Source organism: Equus asinus, chromosome 3 (genome assembly GCF_041296235.1).
Source record: "Equus asinus isolate D_3611 breed Donkey chromosome 3, EquAss-T2T_v2, whole genome shotgun sequence".
In the NCBI taxonomy this organism is placed as follows: Eukaryota; Metazoa; Chordata; class Mammalia; order Perissodactyla; family Equidae; genus Equus; species Equus asinus.
The window spans coordinates 81,958,461-81,972,204 of NC_091792.1; the positions used below are offsets into that span (position 1 = coordinate 81,958,461).

Sequence of the window (13,744 nt, forward strand, 5' to 3'; positions counted from 1 at the left end):
TTCAAAATGACATCTACACGGATACCATGTTTGTCAAAAGGTAGGATGAGTGGGACAGTCTTCAATTTCCATCCTTTGCTCTTGGAGCTTGTTTTGTAGCTAAAACTAAAGATGTAATTGATGTGCACAGCTCCTAGCTCATTTTACATTGACTAGCAATGCAACTGCCAAGCAGCGTGCAGTTCTTACTTGAACGACATAACACATGGGACTAGACCTCCTCATGAATTCTTCCCACACTTTATCCACATTTGCAACACTTTTCGTTAGGTCACTAAACATCTCAGGATGCCATGTGCCTTCCCAGGCACCTTTCGTAGAATACATTGCATTCACGGAAAACTCTGGATGGAGAAATGGAGGCAGTGACGTAGCATCTGGCTAGGGAGAGTAGAGAGATTCGAACAGGCAATGACAACACTTTATAGTTCAGGAATGGCCAAATGTCCCAGTGGTCAGTACAGCCCTTCACCCTTCACAGAGAGAAGAGAGAGAAAACAAAATATCTCTCTATTTCCTCAAAGTTCCAATCTGCTTCAAAGGCTTAAGAATGTGGTATACCTCAAAAAATATGCTTCTCAATACAAATGGAAAATCCTTTCCGACTGTGGCCTTTTGAATTTCTACTGTGGATGTCATTTTTTTTTTTTTTTTTTTTTGTAGCATTGTTGGTTTTGTTGCGTGGAGGCACTGCAGGCATGGCTACTCTCCTATCGTGTTAACCCAGTTATTGAACCCAAAGGTGCAATAACCTAGAGAACTAAGAAACTTGTGGCCGGAACCCCATATTAGTGAAGTACACTTGAAAATGCATGGAGTTCCCATTCCAGATATTTCCTCAACTATGCGCAACTTGAATAAATTGCATAATCTCGGAGGACGTTGCTTTTATCATGTGGAAAACAACTTAGACTAAGTGATCCCATCCAATTGTAGAATGTTTGTAACAAGATCTCAAAGTGCAGTGGGAATGCTTTTCTTTTGCTACAGAGTTTTAGAGTCAGAAAGGCCTTATAGAGCAGAGGGTCTCACATTTTCAAGAGGCAGAGAACTTAGAATTCATAATATTCTGTTTTTTAATTAAGGTTATAAAAGTTAACATCCTTGTGAAATTACAGTTGTACATTATTATTAGTCATGTTGTAGGTACACCACTTCACCCCTAGTGCCCTCCCCCCACCCTTCTTTCCCCTGGCAACCACCGATCAGTTCTCTTTGTCCATATGTTAACTACCACCTATGAGTGGAGTCATACAGAGTTCGTCTTTCTCTGTCTGGCTTGTTTCACTCAACATAATAGCTCAAGGTCTATCCATGTTGTTGTGAATGGGACGACTTTGTCCTTTTTTATGGCTGAGTAGTATTCCATTGTATATATATATGACAACTTCTTTATCCAATCATCAGTTGCTGGGCACTTAGGTTGGTTCCATGACTTGGCTATTGAGAATAACGCTGCAATGAAGATAGGGGTGCATGGAACTTCTGGAATTGCTGATTTCAGGTTCTTAGGATAGATACCCAGTAGTGGGATGGCTGGGTCATAAGGTATTTCTATTCTTAACTTTTTGAGGAATCTCCATACTGTTTTCCATAGTGGCTGCACCAGTTTGCATTCCCACCAACAGTGGATGAGGGTTCCCTTTTCCCTACAGCCTCTCCAACATTTCTCACTCTTGGTTTTGGATATTTTTGCCATTATAACAGGTGTAAGGTGATATCTTAGTGTAGTTTTGATTTGCATTTCCCTGATGATTAGTGATGATGAGCATCTTTTCATGTGTCTAGTGGCCATCCGTATATCTTCTTTGGAGAAATGTCTGTTCATGTCCCCTGCCCATTTTGTAATTGAGTTGTTTGATTTTTTATTGTTGAGTTGTGTGAGTTCTTTGTATATTATGGAGATTAACCCTCTGTCGGATAAATAACTTGTGAATATTTTTTCCCAATTAGTGGGCTGTTTTTTTGTTTCAATCCTGTTTTCCCTTGCCTTGAAGAAGCTCTTTAGCCTGATGAAGTCCCATTTGTTTATTCTTTCTATTGTTTCCCTCATGTGAGGGGTTATGGTGTCCGAAAAGATTCTTTTGAAGCTAATGTCAAAGAGTGTGCTGCCAATCTTCTCTTCTAGGAGACTTATTGTTTCAGGCCTAATCTTTAGGTCTTGATCCATTTTGAGTTTATTTTAGTAAATGGTGAAAAAGAATGGTTGATTTTCATTCTTTTACATGTGGCTGTCCAGTTTTCCCAGCACCATTTGTTGAAGAGACTTTCTTTCCTCCATTGTAGGCCCTCAGCTCCTTTGTCAAAGATTAGCTGTCCACAGATGTGTGGTTTCATTTCTGGGCTTTCAATTCTGTTCCATTGATCTGTGCATCTGTTTTTGTACCAGTACCATGCTCTTTTGATTACTGTAGCTTTGTAGTACGTTTTGAAGTCAGGGATTGTGATGCCTCCAGCTTTGTTCTTCTTTCTCAGGATTGCTTTAGCAATTCGGGGTCTTTTCTTGCCCCATATGAATTTTAGGATTCTTTGATCAATTTCTGTAAAGAATGACATTGGAATTCTGATTGGGATAGTGTTGAATATGTAGATTGCTTTAGGTAGTATGGACATTTTACGTATGTTTATTCTTCCAATCCATGTGCATGGAATGTCTTTCCATCTCTTTATGTCATCATCGATTTCTTTCAAGAAGGTCTTGTAGTTTTTGTTGTATAGATCTTTCACTTCCTTGGTTAAATTTATCCCAAGGTATTTTATTCTTTTTGTTGCGATTGTGAATGGGATTGAGTTCTTGAGATCTTTTTCTGTTAGTTCATTGTTAGCATATAGAGATGCTACTGATTTATGTATGTTGATTTTATACCCTGCAACTTTGCTGTAGTTGTTGATTGTTTCCAATAGTTTTTCTATGGATTCTTTGGGGTTTTCTATATATAAGATCATGTCGTCTGCAAACAGCAAGAGTTTTACTTCTTCATTGCCTATTTGGATTCTTTTTATTTCTTTTTCCTGCCGAATAGATCTGGCCAACACCTCCAGTACTATGTTGAATAGGAGTGGTGAAAGTGGGCACCCTTGTCTTGTTCCTGTTCTGAGAGGGATGGGTTTCAGTTTTTGTCCATTGAGTATTATGTTGGCTGTGGGTTTGTCATATATGGCCTTTATTATGTTGAGGTACTTTCCTTCTATACCTATTTTATTGAGGGTTTTTATCCTAAATGGATGTTGGATCTTGTCGAATCCTTTCTCTGCATCTATTGAGATGATCATGTGGTTTTTGTTTCTCATATTGTTAATGTAGTGAATTACGCTGATTGACTTGCGGATGTTGAACCATCCCTGTGTCCCTGGTATAAATCCCACTTGGTCATGGTGTATAATCTTTTTGATATATTGTTGTATTTGGTTTGCCAAAATTTTGTTGAGGATTTTTGCATCTATGTTCATCAGTGATATTGGCCTGTAGTTTTCCTTCTTTGTGTTGTCCTTGTCAGGTTTGGGGATCAGGGTGATGTTGGCTTCATAGAATGTATTAGGGAGTGCTCCATATTCCTCTATTTTCTGGAACAGTTTGAGAAGGATAGGTATTAAATCTTCTTTGAATGTTTGGTAGAATTCCTTAGAGAAGCCGTCTGGTCCTGGACTCTTATTTTTGGGGAGGTTTTTGATTACTGTTTCTATTTCTTTACTTGTGATTGGTCTATTCAGATTCTCTATTTCTTCCTGATTCAGTTTGGGTAGGTTGTATGAGTCTAGGAATTTATCCATTTCTTCTAGGTTGTTCAATTTGTTGGCATATAGTTTTTCATAGTACTCTCTTATGATCCTTTGTATTTCTTCAGTATCTGTTGTGATTTCTCCTCTCTCGTTTCTAATTTTATTTATTTGAGACTTCTCTTTTTTTTTTAGTGAGTCTGGCTAAGGGTTTGTCGATTTTGTTAATTTTTTTGAAGAGCCAACTCTCTGTTTCATTGATCCTTTCTACCATCTTTCTTGTTTGAATATGATTTATTTCTGCTCTAATTCTTATTATTTCCCTCTTTCTACTGACTTTGGGCTTTGTTTGTTCCTGTTTTTCTAATTCTGTTAGGTGTCATTTGAGGTTGTTTATGTAAGATTTTTCTTGCTTATTGAGGTGAGCCTGTATTGCAATGAATTTCCCTCTTAGGACTGCCTTTGCTGCGTCCAAAATCATTTGGTACAGTGTGTTTTCATTTTCATTTGTCTCCAGTTAATATTTGATTTCTTCTTTAATTTCTTCAATAATCCATTGTTTGTTCAGTAGCATGTTGTTTAGTCTCCACATTTTTGGCCCTTTCCCAGCTTTATTCTTGTAGTTGATTTCTAGTTTCATAGCATTGTGATCAGAAAAGATACTTGATATTATTTCAACCCTCTTGAACTTATTGATGCTTGCTTTCTTCCCAAGATATGGTCTATCCTTGAGAATGTTCCATGCGTGCTTGAGAAGAATGTGTAACCTCCTGTTTTTGGATGAAGTGTCCTATATATATCTATTAGGTCCATCTGATCTAATTTTTCATTTAATTGTATAATTTCCTTGTTGATTTTCTGTCTGGATGATCTGTCCATTGGTGTTAATGGGGTGTTGAGGTCCCCTACTATTATTGTATTGCTGTTGATGTCTCCTTTTAGTTTTGTTAATAGTTTCTTTATGAATTTTGGTGCTCTTGTGTTAGGTGCGTATATATTTATAACTGTTATGTCATCTTGGTGGAGTGTCCCTTTTATCATTATATGCTGCCCCTCTTTGTCTTTCTTTATCTGTTTTGCTTTGAAATCTACTTTGTCTGATATAAGTATGGCAACACCTGCTTTCTTTTGTTCATTATTGGCTTGGAGTATTGTCTTCCATCCCTTCACTCTGAGTCTGTGTTTGTCTTTGGGGCTGAGGCGTGTTTCCTGGAGGCAGCATATTGTTGGATCTTGTTCTTTTATCCATCCTGCCACTCTGTGCCTTTTGACTGGAGAGTTCAATCCACTCACGTTTAGTGTGGTTGTTGAAACGTGGGGGCCTACTGTTGCAATTTTATCACTTGTTTTCCGGTTCTTTTGCATTTTGTCCTGATGGAGAGCTGTTACTTTGTGTTATTGTCCTTCTGCTTATCTCCTTTGTTCTGGATTTTGTAACCCCTTTCCTTTTTTTTATTTTTTGGGAATGAGTTTCTTCCTGAGCAATTCTTGAAGAGGAGGTTTTGTGGTGATGAACTCCCTTAAGTTTTGTTTGTCTGGGAAACTTTTTATTTCTCCATCATATTTGAAGTATATTTTTGCTGGGTAGAGTATTCTTCTTGGCTGCAGGTTTTTGTCCTTCAGAGTTTTGAATATTTCATTCCAATCTCTTCTAGCCTGTAAGGTCTCTCCTGAGAAATCTGCTGATAGCCTTATGGGGTTTCCTTTGTAAGTTATTTTCTTCTGCCTGGCTGCCCTTAGTCTTTTCTCTTTGTCATTGACTTTTGCTAGTTTCACTACTATATGTCTTGGGGTTGGTCTTCTTGCGTTTATAAAGTGTGGAGATCTATTGGCTTCTGTCACGTGAAGTTCCATCTCTCTTCCCAAGTTTGGAAAGTTCTCAGCTATTATTTCTTTGAACAGGCCTTCTGCCCCCTTCTCCTTCTTTTCTTCCTCTGGTATACCTATAATCCTTATGTTGCATCTCCTAATTGAGTCGGATAATTCTCGGAGAGTTTCTTCATTTCTTTTTAGTCTTAATTCTCTCTCCTCCTCTGCCTGCAGCATTTCTATATTCATATCCTCCAAATTGCTAATTCTGTCCTCCATATTATCGACCCTACTATTCAGAGAGTCCAGATTTTTCTTAATCTCCTCCATTGTGTTCTTCATCTCCAATATTTCTAATTGGTTCTTCTTTATAGTGTCAAACTCTTTTGTGACACAGCTCCTGAACTCATTGAGTTTTCTATCTGAATTCTCTTTTAGGTTGTTGAGTTTTTTCATAATGGCAGTTTTGAAATCATTGTCATTTAGGTTATAGATTTCATTATCTTCGGGATTGTTTTCTGGGTGCTTATCATTTTCCTTCTGTTCTGGAGATTTAATATATTTTTTCATACTGCTTGATGGCATGGATTTGTGCCTCCGCATAGAGATAGAGTTTAGTTACTGCTTCCACTTGTTGTGACTGGTGTCGGGGGGTGGGGGCAGCTGTTTAGACTGCCCCAACCAGGAACCCTGTCAGCTGTTACTGACTGGGCCTGGACCCCTCCTTGTAGTCACAGTGGTCCTGTGGGGTCCTTCGTCAGTTGTGGGGGCAATCGCAAGAAGGCCTCAGGCTGCTGGTGCCTACTGCTGCAGCCCACCTAGAGGTGCACCCTCCTTGTGGTCTGCAGCGGTGTTGTTGGCTTTCCCATCAGCCAGGAGCAGGATCACCTATAATCTCTGATTTGTCCCTAACAGAGCCCACCAGCTCACACTTGTCCACTATAGGTCCCAGCAGAGCTATGGGTATCTTCTGCAGTCTGTCGTTAGCTCACCTAGCTGTGCTGCTTTTGCCCCAGGGCCTTCCTGCCTTGCGATTGACAGTCGGGACCTCTCCACTAGTGCTGTGCAGAGGCTTTCACTGAGGCTGCTGTAAGAAACTGGAGTTCCCCCATGGGCTACGTAGCCATTTCACCAGAGCTCTACTCTGCCCCACTTAACTCTCATGGGATCTCTGAGAACCCCTTGCCTCGTCTGGGACACGGCCAGAGTCCGTGGGCCTGGTGGTGGCTTGTAAGCTGCTGCCTTGTGGGGAATTCTGCTCTAGGGAGCTTCCCTTTGTCCTGGATTCTGGGCGTGGCCTCCCTGCTAATGGCAAGCAGAGGTTTTCCCTGCTAGGGAGATGCGGGACCCTGGAGCCTTCCCCTGTGCTGCAGAGCCAGGCGCTGGAGCTCCAGTCGTGTCCCCAAGCATCTCTACAGGAAGTCCAGGCGCCCCTGCACCAAGCCGTGTGCCAGAGAAAGTGAGCCCAGTGGCAGCTTGCAGTCTGGAGCTGCTCCGGGGGATCCGCCCACCGGGAGCTTCCCTTTGTCCTGGATTCTGCGCGTGGCCTCCCTGCTAATGGTGAGCAGAGGCTTTCCCTGCCAGGGAGGTGTGGGACCCCAAAGCCTTCCCCCGCGCCATAGAGCTAGGTGCTGGAGCTCCAACCGTGTCCTCAAGCACGTCTACGGGAAGTCTAGGCACCCCCTGTACTGAGCTGTGCGCCGGAGACCGTGAGCTCAGTGGCAACTTGCGGTCTGGTGCCCTGCCAGGCCCACCAAAAGCTTCTCTTTGTTCTGTCTTCTGGGTGGGGCCTCCCTGCTAATGGCGAGCAGGACGGTGGTTGCGGGACACTGGGGAATTCCCCCTGGTCTTAGGTGAGACCGCTGGGGGCTTGGGTAGGAGTGTTGTCACCTGTTTCCACCGTCGCTCTGCTGGTGAGTGCACACTCCTGCCCTTGGTGTGTGGTGATGCTATGGGGGAGTCCAGTGGAAGAGAGCCTCCTACAGGAACTAGGCTGTCTGGGGGTCAGAGGTCAGGGGTCGGAGAGTTTTCACCTATTTCCACCTCCTCCTGGGGGCAAGTCCGTCCGCCTCCTGATGTGTAGTAGCATGAGACTTTTAGGCGTCTTGAGATGCTATCTGATATCCTTTGTTAATTGGTGAAAGTCCAATTAGTTGTAGATTCAATGGGGGAGAGACAAAGAAGATCTCTCACTCCTCCATCTTGGTCCTGCCCCCCGAATTCACAATATTCTTAATGGAATGTCATCTAATGTAGACATTAAAATCAGAATAACTAATTATGCAATTCTGAGATTATAAAATAAACATGGGGAAGCAGGTGTCAGACTTTTATGGTAGAAAGAGAAAACATTATATTCTTTTGATTAATTCTACTTCCTAACATTATTTTAATGCTCTATGCAATAAGCTTACACACATATTCTTTTCAATTATCTATTGCTTTTAGAAGAGTTTTATAACCTGGTCTCATGGTTGATTTTACTGAACCTCTTTTTTTTTCAGACTCCTGGGAATATTATTCTAGATGAGGTGCCAAAACACACCCTGCTATTAAACTTTATTAGTTAACTAATTAGTCTGATCATGTGATTGTGAGTAGGAAGAACCAGTCAACTCTGATTCAAGGGCTCAGGCACATTGCTTCATCCTGTGCCTCCCTCCTGTCTGTTTTTTAACTGAGATTCTCAGTGAAAAATCTTCCCACAAAGTAACCCCATTTCTGAGTAGCTCCACTGGTAAATTCCCCAAAATGCTTCAGGAGGAAATAATAACAATTTTACTCAAGTAACATTGGAAAATAGAAGAAGGGAGACTTCCCAACTCATTTTATCGAGTCAGCATTACCTTGATATCTAAGCTGAACAAATATTGTAAAAGAAAACTACAGAGTTTCTGAACATAGGCACAAAAATCCTTAACAAAACATTAGTAGATCAAAGTCAACAATCTATAAAATTGATAATAGATTACGATCAAGTGAGATGTACCCCAAGGATGCAAAGTTGGTTTAACACTCAAATACTAATGTAATTCAGCACAGAGTAAGTGTAATTCCAAAAGGAGAAAAGTCATATGAGCATCTCAATAGGTGAAAACCTTGGACAAAATCCAACATTCATGCATGGTTAAAGATCTCTTTGCTAACTAAGAAAACCTAAAGCTAGCAGCATCCTTGATGTTAAGACCGTATGGCCATGTTTGGGACCAAGGCAAGGAATTCCACTCTCACCAATTCAACAATGTACTGGAAGTCCAAACTAGTACATTAAGGCCAGAAAAACAAATGGAAGGCCTAGTTATTAGAAAGGAAGGATTAAAACCGCCTTTATTACCAGATAGCATGATTGTATACATAGGACATCCTATGGAATATATCAAAAAGCTTCTAGGATTAAGAAGCAAATTTAGCAAGGTTAGTGAATACTAGGTCAATATACAGACATCAATTGTATTTTAATATAGTAGCAATGTAAAATTGGAAAATGATTATTATTTACAATATCACTCACTACATGAAGTATTTAGGGATGAAATGAACAAAATATGAACAAGAATCATACAATGAAATCTAGATACATAAATAGCAATAGAACATGATAGGGATTCCAGAAGTCAGAAATAAGAGACCCACACATATGAGTGTGTGTGTGTGTGTATTTTTAAACAAAGATGCCAAAGTAATATGATGGGGGAAAGGAGAGCTTTTCAACAAATGGTGCTGGAATCAGTGCTGTCATATGAAAACAAATGAATCTCAACACCTACATGCCACCATCACCAAAAATTTACTTAAATTAGATCATAGACCTAAATGTGAAAGCTGAAACTATATAATTTCTAGAAGAGTACATAGGAAAAGGCTCTGCTTATTGGGTTAGGCAAAGATTTCTTAGACAAGACATAAAAAGTACTAATCATAAAAGAGCAAATTGATAAATAAGACTATCAAAATTATAAATTTATGCTCTTCTGGTAACATCGTTACAGAAATGAAAACGCAAACCACAGAATAGGAGAAAATATTCTCACACGTATATGTAACAAGTACTTGTATCCAGAAAGTATGAAGAACTCTTATAACTCAATAGTAAGAACACAGAACAATAAAAATAGGTCAAAGATTTAAACACTTCACAAAAGAAAATATACAAATGGCCAATAAGCTCATGAAAAAAATGCTCAACATAAGCCTTGAAATAATTGAAAATTTAAACCACATGGAAAGAACATTACACCCACTAGAATGGCTAAAATTTAAAAGACTTTCAATATCAGGTGTTGGTGAGGATGTGGAACAGCTGGAATTCACATACACTGCTTGTGGGGGTGGAAAATGGTACAATACTTTGGAAAACAGTGTGGCTGAGTTTCATAAAGTTCAACAGCAACCTACAATGTGACCCAGCAATTCCACTTCTAGACATTTATCCAAAAGAAATGAAAACACGTGTCCACAAAAACACTTGTCCGCAGGTGTTTACAAAGGCTGTTTTCATACTAGCCAACTTTGCAACAACTGAAATCCTGTCTCCTGGTGAATGGCTAAACAAATTATGGTAGATCCATACAACAGACTGCCATCTAACAATAAAAGGGAACAAAATACTGATACACACAACATTTTTCATCTCGAAAACATCATGCTAAAGAGGGAGGGTAAACACACAATAGTCTGTACTAGCTTGATTTTGTTACATGAAATGATAGAACAGGCAAAGCAACATTCACTAAGGCAAGCAGATCACTAAGGCAAGCGGTTGCCTGGGGCTGGGTGTGCAGGTAGATTGACCACAAAGGGGCACGAGCAACTTTTGGGAAGATGGAAATCCTCCAGATCTGGTTCGTGGTGGTAGACTTGGAGATACATTCATTGGTCAAGACATTGATGTGTGCACTTCAAATGGATGCATTTTATGTGTGTAAGGTTGACAGCAATAAAGTTAATTTTAAAATAGATAAAAACTGCTTGAAAAGCCCCAGAGCTCCTCAGACTTGGAAATGGTCTACAGCTTGAGTGTTGCATGCCTTGGGATTTCCCTGTAGGAGAGGAAAGCACTGTGTGTCACAGAAATAGCTCCTGACGCCTGCAAATCTTTTCTGCTATTTACTGTTCTTGGAGCTTTGAGGGGGTGGTGGGGAGGAATGCTTTTGAATTCTCTTTATAGATAAAGGAATATACCGCACTCCAGCTTTTCCTTTACCTTCTACTTGCCCAAGGCCTGAATTTAGACTCAGGAGAAATACTGATTCCTGAAGTTATTTTTTCAGCATCTTTCGCTCCCTTCCTTGCAACTCAGGTCCCAGACAAGGCATCCTAGGAAGATTTTTACTTTTGACATTAGAGTAAGCGAACATCACTTCCCTTAGGAGACTACAGTGATCTACTGCAAGGCAACTACATACCAGCAAGGTTACTGCAACTCCTCAATTTCTGAGTGACAGGTGGACAAGAAACATAACACATAAGAATGAGGTTCATCCTGCCCTTTTTCTGATTTGTGTTCTTGAAAAGAAAATTTCTTAACATTTATTGACATGGTAGGCACTTTAAGTAGCTTGCCTGGGCAAACTTTCAGACAGCTGTGCAAATCAGGACTTTTTTTATTTCCACCTAGCTTGCAGTTTTGGAAAACAACCAAGGTCTGGCTTGGTTGATGTTCATGCTAGCAACACAGAGAATGTCTTCTGGGTTATAAATCCAAGAAAAAAGAAACCAAGGCCACATAAATGGCCATCAATCTCTTCAAACACCGATTTGATTAAAGCTGTAGTATCACTATTGTACTTTTCACTCACTCTTATCACAATAATTTTAACCGTTCTTATGTGATGGCCCATTTTCAGGTTATTGCCAGCTGCATACAGATCAAACTTGATGGACTTCAGTACAATCACCATTTTCAAACCTTTCAGCGAACACTTCATTGAGGTTTTGTAATGATCATTTCCTAATGAAATCGAGTATTTAAATACTATGTAGTTATTGAATATAGACTTTGATTCATTCTAATTCAGCTTCTGAGAGTAATTTTCTTATGAGTCTATCAAATTTGTTAAGTTACATTAGCCTTTGGTCTTCCTAACCCTAGACTAGCTTGTATGATTCATAAAGTAGTAAAGGTTAGTTAAGTGGTATTCTGTATAACTCTTTCAATTGTTACAATATTGCTGAAATAGGTCACCACCACCAGAACTGTTGGTTAAACTAGTAACATGAAGTTCTATTTCCTGAAACTTTCAGGTTGTCTCTATTCCCAGGAAGCCTTCTGCAGCTAACTAAATCTAGGTTTCATCCAGGGTGTCCAAGTGGCCCAGTTCTACTTCACACGCAGGTGTAAGGAGGCTCATCACATAATTAATCATCTGAACTAGAACACTTTCGAAAGCGAAGCATGAGCTGTTAATAATTACTCCGGGACAGCACTCATTGCCTCTGGCAAACCGAGATGTGTTATTATCCGAGGTGTAGCACAGATTTGAAGTGGACCACGAACATACCAATCATCATGTGAATATCACTCATAATCTCTCAGGAAGCTAATAGGCATGGTGAGCAAAACATCAGGGCCCCTATTTCCATGAAGATAAGATGCGTAAATTCACAAGGTGATCAATGGGGGAGACTGGCAAAAGCAGAAGTCCTTGGTCCTAGCAATCAAATTTTCATTGCTGGGATCCCGTAGGGCACTCTGACCTAGTGCACTATTGCACGGCATTGCTACAGGCTTTGATTGCAACCCATCTCCCTTCCCACCACCGGAACTAAAGATGAAGTGCCAGCGCTGGCCTTTTAGGTACCCTCAACCCTAGGAGGATTGTGCCGGGTTGTGCAAATACTGACTATGCCACCTGTGCCTTCATTTTAAGAAGGAATTTGAAGCTGGAGGCAGCAAAAATACAAAGAGATGGAAAAACGGAGAAAGGGCAGAAGAAGAGCAAAGGAGAGTACCAAATTAAGACACTCAAAATGTGAGTATCGGAGCTCCAGAACGAAAGAACAGATAAAGCAGATAACTCTGAGAGCCTGGTTGAGATCCAGGAATTAAAACTCACAGAAGTGCTGGGGCTCTGTTATGACCGGGTCCCCTTGGAGTTTAACTTTCAGAGTTGGCTACACTGAGCCTCCAGCGATTCATCAATTGCAGTTCAGGTTTTCCTACACAGCACTGGTTCCTATGGTGGTTGCTGCTCCAATAAGTTGTGATTCTCTATACTCACCTCTTGGTCTCTCCAATGATGGGGGCAGCAGTTTGCCCTGAGACTTCATTTCTCTTACGGATTGTGCAATTAATAGAAGAGACCTCAACTAAGTTGGAGTCTGGAATGCCTGTAGGAGAGCTCTCATGGCCTGTTGTACACTGTCAGTTGCTCCAAACAGGATGGGGTTTGCACGTTCCTCTGTTTCTCTGCACTTGCTTATAGTTCAAGTAGACTGCCTAACTCGAAAGGCAATTCTTTTGTTTGTTCCTGAATAAACTCATTTTGTGGGTAAAGCAAGTGGTCAATTTACATTTTAAGTTGACATATTTGGTGTCAGAAGTGGAATCCGAAGGAGGAGACCCCCCCCAGGAGAGTGACCCCCAGAATCAAGCAAAGTACCCATACCAAACCCCTTGCAGTCTGCTTCCATGAGTTGCTGCCTACTTTCAGTTCCTTGACTCTCTTCTTGGATTCTGAGCTGTACTCGCTTTGCATTTTGAGCTCTCTGATGTCATTTGGGATTGGGAGAGGCTTTATCCTTTCTGGTTCAAGGTTTTATCCTTGGGTTTGAGGCTTCATCCCTGGGTAGTACTCAGTTCTTTTCTGAAGTGTGTAGTAGCAAGGCTCCTTTTGGGGATTGGGCTAGCTGGAATCCAGGTGCTTTCCTTTGTTTTTAGATTCCTTCCAGAGTCATGGCTAGGACTCCAGCAACTGTCTTGGGTTTTCAGAAGAATTTAAGAAATGGGATCCCAGGCATCTAAATGCCCTGAGGGTAGCCCTCCTGGCCGGGTTTATGTTTAAGAATTATGGCCCCTATTTGTGGATTTTTAACGAAGTGGGTGAAACAGATCAAGATTAGTTTGCAATTACAATGGCCATCACGGGGAACTTTTGATCTGCCCAAATTCATTTTTCTTAAAACCAAATTCAAGTCTCTAAAATTAAACAAAATAAATGGTATGTGTATTTTAATTGGTATCTGGAGGCTTCCAAATGTGCACAAAACTCTAAAATTT

The 13,744-nt window shown here is 40.6% G+C and overlaps 1 protein-coding gene across 2 annotated transcripts in view; it reads left to right on the forward strand.

Moving 5' to 3' along the window:
- The first annotated feature begins 6,788 nt into the window (after nt 1-6,788).
- LOC106834449 (alcohol dehydrogenase E chain) overlaps nt 6,789-13,744 on the forward strand; it is a 38,075-nt gene continuing 31,119 nt past the window's right edge. Inside the window, exon 1 of one of the 2 annotated variants that reach the window (XM_070505320.1) lies at nt 6,789-7,086. The gene's annotated coding sequence lies outside the window, so the exon portion shown is untranslated. The remainder of the gene's footprint in view (nt 7,087-13,744) is intronic. The other variant, XM_070505321.1, reaches the window with a different exon arrangement.